Genomic DNA, 6,678 nt, shown 5'->3' with positions numbered 1-6,678 from the left:
TGGTAGTGGGAAATGGGGCTTCTGGTCTCAGCCAATGATCAATTTTCACTGACAGGAACCATGTGACCTGTGCAAATGGATGACTGTGTACAGTTCTAGTTATTCATCTGACCCTCAAAAAAAAGATGTGATAAATGTGGATTAACTGCATAAGTGATTGTGTGTGTATGAATATGTGTGTGTGGAGGGGAGTGTGACGTATGCTACTACTTTGTTACTTGAAGATCGATTAAAAACACCTCCATCTCTTCCTTCAGCAAGGAGAGATGAAACGAGAGGAGCATGAATGCAAATCTATTGAGCAATTTCTAGGCTTTTCTCTCTGGGTTTGGTGGGTAGGGATGGGGCTCTAAGTTTCAAAGAAATGGTGATAATAAAATTATCACCATTAAAAATACAATAAAATTCTAGTATACCAATTCAGTTGCTAGATCGTTACTAATGGGTTGTTGATAATTCAACTACAGGTGTGCTTAGGTAGGCTGAAATACAATTAGTTTGAAGAATTATCTAGAAAAAATCCTGGATAAGAGACCTAGAAGGGATTAAGGAAGTAAGAGTTGCTCAGGCAAGTCTCTAACCGTTCATCAGCTGTGTAATGGAACGCGAGCAATGCTTTTCCTTAACCTTTAACAGAGCAGACTTCTGGGAGCTGCATCCTGATACAGATCCAGGAAAGCATCATCTGAGTCTTTCTACCTCGTTGTGTTAGTCAGGAGAGGCTAAAAGAAGTTTCTAAAGAGGAATGACGAGTGTTTTAAGAAACATACCATGTGTGCTACCATTTCAGGATATTACAGCAGAGAACTTAGAAAGGCCAAAACCCTGTACCAAACTTTAACAACCTCTTTTCCAGGTGAGACAGCCACAAAAGAAAGACACCTGAAGCAAATGGGGCCACACATGATGATCCTACTGATCTCTGCTAAATTGAGCTAGAGCACACAGGAGTCCCAAAACTTGCTGGACCTTCTTTCACCTGCATGTTGACTCTTACTAACTTATGATGAGCCCTCTGCCAAACTGTCATATGTGAAATAGCTCTTACCGTAGAGGAGGAGGGGAGGAAGAGGGAAAGAACAAAAGATAAGCAAAAGGGCTGGGTTTGCTGTGTGATCACCAGATAAAATAATAATTAAATAATGCAGGAGGGTGACCTCTTATGTGACCTAATTAGAGACTGGACATTTATCTCCTGAGTGGGACACCCATCTCATCAAGGATCTGGGACAGTGGAGATGAGGAGACATGTTCTCTCCCTTTCCTTGCTCAGCATTGTTCTCTCTGTTCACTCTTTGCATTTTGCTGCCAGCCCACTTTGTGGCCGCCCCTCACCTGGCCGTCTTTGCAGTGTCACTGAAAACTCACCGGCCCCTCTTTGTGGGCACTCTTTTTGTTTTTTTTTTTCCGTTTCTGGAAACAGTGAGATGCTTATATCCACCCCTTCAAATTCCTCCAGGATATTGCTCTTGAGTCGACCTTGGGAAATTTTCATCTTGAAACATTTCTATCTCCATGCTGGGAAATTTAGTTAGTACTCCTATTTTAGGAGTTAGGGAAAGGACAACTACAATTTTCAGCAGCTTAAATGATTTCACCAAAGGGCATTTATTGACTTAGTTATGCCAGCTGTTTGTTCACCAGATACCCTCTCCTTTGACCCTTCCCATCTGTGCGTGCGCACACACACACAGCAGGTGTTGACTGTAAGAACACCCATTTTAGAAGCATCATTGGGGCAAAAGGGGACATTTATGGAAGGTATTTTTATGTGGAAATTCTGACAATCTCATTTTATTGTCTCATTATTCAAATTATTCAATTATTATTTTTCTCTCTCTGTTCACGTAAGGGTCATCTCTTGTTCTTTTAATCGATTTCAAGAGCATGTCCTCTCTTGCCCTATTCAGGAATAATTGACCCCCACCTGAGCCCCATCTTGCTCTAACAAACCAAATAATTACCAATCACAATCTTAGTCAAAAGTCTGACCAGTTAAAGCATTAACTCCCTGTGCCAGTAAGTATGGAAAGCAAAAGAGAAACTCTGTTACGATGTCTATAGACTGAAGGAGAAAGCACTATTTGAATCATAGCATTTAACTGTCATAATCTAGAAGACATACTTCATTTAAACTTCTCCTTTACTACACCTCAATGCTCACATTCCTGCCTGGAACATTTTTAGCAATAACTGCTGGTTGTCAATGACAACAATCATATTTAATTGTTCATCCTGACATGCTCCAGCACTCTATTAAGTACAGATTACTATAGACTGAATAGCAAAGATGCTGGCCAAGAGCTCTCAACATATAAGTGGAAATAATGAATTACATCATCCACTCATGAAAATGCAGGAAGGGCCAACACAGGTCAAGAGCTTGTTAGAGTTTCGTGTTGTCCGTTTTTGACTGAATTAAAAAGAAAGCAAGTTTATTATGGATTATACATTGGAAAGGAGAGAGGACTAAGGTCAAATTTCTTGATTAGGTGTTATTTAGCTATTTTACCATATCTCAAAGTGATAATTCACAAAGGGAATGAAACATATCTTGTTTCTTATATGAATATTTAAAAGGTACACAGTAGTCTTACTGAATTTTAGTTTCACTGCATTTTCACCTCAATATTATTATTTTATCAAGCCTGATAACTAAATAATATCCTTTCATCGGTTATCAGAGCACAGTTGTAATATAGATGGGATTAGCACAATGAATGCCTTTGGAGAAAATTATAAAATGCCCTTTCATGCACATACAGTTTTATAAACATGACTTTTTTTGGTTTTAATTCAATCTCTGAATTTTCTGAAAATTCTGGGAAGCACAAACTTATTTGATTTTTAAGTTATTGATAGATTACAGTATAATTATGTTTTTCTTTTAAACGATAAGGATAAAAAATTGGGGTTGTTTAATTAGCCATGTCATGGAACCCAGATGCAAGATCACTTTGGTGCCCTAGAAAGAACTTTGTACTGAATGGGGTAGTCCAGATATCATATTCTGGTGTTGGGCTAAATATTAATTACAAAATCATCATGCAAAAGTATTATTATTTTGCAGCAACCATTAACATTGAATGTGTGTTGTTATCAACTTAAAAAGTCTACTTTCTTGAAAACATGTGCCATAAATATTTTTTCCTCAAAGAATAAACCCACAATGATAAATGATTTCATTACAGAAATGCCTATTTATGACAATATCTTTCTGCCATTTATCCAATAATTATTTTGTTAACTATTACATTTCACAGGATTAAAATTTTACAATTGTTTTGGTAAATCTCCTGTATATCTCCATGTGTACAGAGAGCAGTGAATGGACATTTTCAGGGGCTGGGATTTACAAATTGTCCTATAGAAAGTTTGCAACGATGTACCCAGCCCAATAGTAAACAAGAGCACCTTTCTATTGATTATATCAAATTTCTGCTTTCCTTTAAAGTTTGGCAAAATTCTAAGAAATATTAATTATTGTTTCTTTATAATTTATCATAATCATAATCTATCCATCAATAAATTATCCATCCAAATTATAAGAAACTGAATTAATAATGCATTTATCCAATAATAAATAACACATCCATGTCATCACGTATTAGTTAACAAAATAATATTTAATTTTTGATTAATTTTCAAATAAATGAGGTTACAGACCATTTGTCAAGTTCTCTCCTTAATTTCCTTGCCTTCTTATTCCTAATTAGATTTACATGCTATTCATGTTGCAAGTATTTCTCAGTTGGTCAATTTCCCTTTCTTTTTGTTATAGTCAACATTTTCTACTGAACGGATTAATTTTAAAGTGTCTCTGGCACCAGAATAAATGTATTCTAACAAATAATAAATGGTGTAGTCCAATTTTGAAGTCCACACATGGGTGGAGCCAAGCGGAACACTATCTTCACAGTGCAGGGCACGGTCTTTGTGAGGACAACTCCTCTAAGCCCAGCTTTAATCATGTAGATTTTTGAGGGTGTCAGAAGTTTAATGTAGGATCAGTGGATAGGATTCTATGGTCCCAATTATTATTTTAATTATCTGGTGCTCCAAAAAGCAGTTCCTGAAAGTTAAACAAGGAGAGTCGGATTCCTTCCATATAAGTGATGTTTTATTTTTTTCTTCTTAAACTATATGCATGGTCTGTAATTGTGCATGATATCTATTGGTGATAGTTACCCAAATACACTGAAATGTCAGTCTGAGAATTTTAAGTGTGACTCTACAGAAAATAAGAGCAAATTTGTCCTACTAATACTGACTACCCTGGAAGACACCTGTCCTTTCATAAGTCCGATGGGTTGTTTTCATTGATTCAACTTTTTTATACGTCGCTGTTCATCGAATATTTATTCTGCATCAAACCCTGTATTCAGCACTGATTAAAGGTTATCTATTTAGTTATCTTCTATTTATTATCTATTTATCATCTATCCATCTATCATCTACTTACATATCATCTATCACCCACCTATCATCTACTTATCTATCATCTACTTCTCCATCTATCTACCTACCTATCTATATTCATCTATCTACCTATCTCTATCTATCTATCTATCTTTCTATCTATTCAGCACTGGTTGGTTATAGATTTACTTATCTATCTATAATGTATTTATTATTTATTACAATAATCCATCCAATAATGAATTATCCATAAAAATTATATTATTGGTTAATAATCCATATACCTAATAATAAATGCATCCATGTCATCTAGCATGTTATTTATTACCTATTTATTTATATATACTTAAATATCACCTATTTATATATATTGTTTATATATAAATATAAATTTATTTTATATATCTATATATAAATATATACAATATATAAGTATACAACATATATATTTATATGTATTGTGTGTATTTTTACATAATTTATATATATATTTATACATAAATTATATATAAATATACAAATGTTTATATATAAATACATAAATATATAAATTATATATAAATATACATAAATTGCTATAATAAATTTATTACCTATTCTATTATATAAATAGGTAATAAAGAATTATAATAAATTTATATAAATAGGTAATAAATAACAACACATGATAGATGACATGATAGATGTGTTATTTATATTATTACCTATTTAGCTAGCTGGCATCTATCTATCTCTATTGTCTATCTTGATATAGATATACAGATAATGACATAGTTTTTTCCTCAGGAAAGTCAGGGTTAAATAAGGCTCTCAGCTGATCATAAGGATGAGGAGAGGTGAATGACAGGGGAATCTAATAAAAACGAGTGGTTCAGGGAAGGCTTCCCCGGGAAGGGGATCATTAACACTAAACCTTGAAGGGCACGTGCATTTATGAATTATGTGAATAAATTACCAGGGGAAGTACTGCAAAAGACTACAAAGAGACAAGATTCAACATGATTTTTAAAACATTGTACTGTAAAAAAGAAATTACAAGAAATTATCCTAAGTCAGTCAGTGTTTCCCAAGGCTGAGCATTAAGAGAAATAATTCTTGGGGATGTTAAAAGCTCAGATGTGTGGGAACTATCCTAAGCCTATTGATAAGAAACGTAACAAGGCCATATTAGATCTGAAGCTGGCAGTGATCTTGAAAACCACAGAAAAAGACCAAGATTGAAGACCAAAGAAAGCAATTTTAATTCCAGGCAAAGGCAATGAGATTAATAATTATCATTTCTAAGTATTAAAGTCAACCTTCTACTAATGTGCAGAAACATAGAAACCCAAGGCAATATTTGAAATGAAGAAATGAAAAAAGACAACATATCTATAAAACTGACTGTGCATCTACAACTTAATTTTCTAAGAATAAATACTGCTTTTACCAGTAACTTAAAGAAAAAGGTGGTAATTCAGGCAAATAAACAGTGAGAAGGAAATTGAATAGAGTTGATGACTGATTAGACATACCAACCTTCTTAACTTAAACACCTTATTTCTTTTTCTAAGTTAGAGCACGGCTTAGGAAACAGCAAGCACAGTCTTAAAAAATTATTAGCAAAACTTAGAAGTTCCCTCTCAAACCAAAACATTCCTCTCTCTTTCTTACTCATAGCGTGCACACCCACCAGCAGATTCTACTCACAGTGAGAAATAAATATGCTATCCAGATATAAGAAGCTTTAATATTTTATAATATTTGCTCCTTCATTTTAAAGGAACCATCAGGTCATAGTCAAAGTCTGTCTGCATTACCATCTCAGTCTCACTTCTTTCACTTCTTCTCTGTGCAAAAAATGTCATTTTACTGAACATTAAATATTTACATCTAGGTCATTCTGTTTAAATGCTGTCTGAACATTTATGTATGAGTGTATTACAATTTATTACACATTCCTCTTAATAATGGAAATTTAAAATTATTCCCGGTTTTGTGTATTACAAACATAAGTATCAATATTTTTAACTCTTTTGGCAGGTTATCAAAGTTCCCCTTTAGAGTTCATATTTAGAGATGGAAATTCTAAGTTGCAACAGGTATCAACACTACTAAATCTCATCCTTTTTCTCTATTTTTTGGTTCTCACTTCTGACCCCAATTGTACCTAATCATACTCACTAAAATGGTGATAGGTGTGGTTGGGTTTCTTGCCTGTCACTGTGTGATGGTTTGAAGCAGCTAATCCTTTCAAAAGCTACATGAAATGTAAAATCT

General features: G+C 33.9%; 1 long non-coding RNA gene across 1 annotated transcript; it reads left to right on the top strand.

Annotated features, from left to right (window-relative positions):
• Positions 1-4,997: 4,997 nt before the first annotated feature.
• On the top strand, positions 4,998-6,668 carry LOC108294278. Its single transcript, XR_001820980.1, has 2 exons — positions 4,998-5,032; positions 5,067-6,668. It is a non-coding gene; the product is annotated as an uncharacterized LOC108294278 (long non-coding RNA).
• The last annotated feature ends 10 nt before the right edge of the window (positions 6,669-6,678 follow it).

This window comes from Cebus imitator, unplaced genomic scaffold (genome assembly GCF_001604975.1).
Source record: "Cebus imitator isolate Cc_AM_T3 unplaced genomic scaffold, Cebus_imitator-1.0 Scaffold572, whole genome shotgun sequence".
Classification (NCBI taxonomy): Eukaryota; Metazoa; Chordata; class Mammalia; order Primates; family Cebidae; genus Cebus; species Cebus imitator.
Note: the sequence above shows the minus strand (reverse complement) of the source record. Positions and strands in the feature narration are given on the sequence as shown.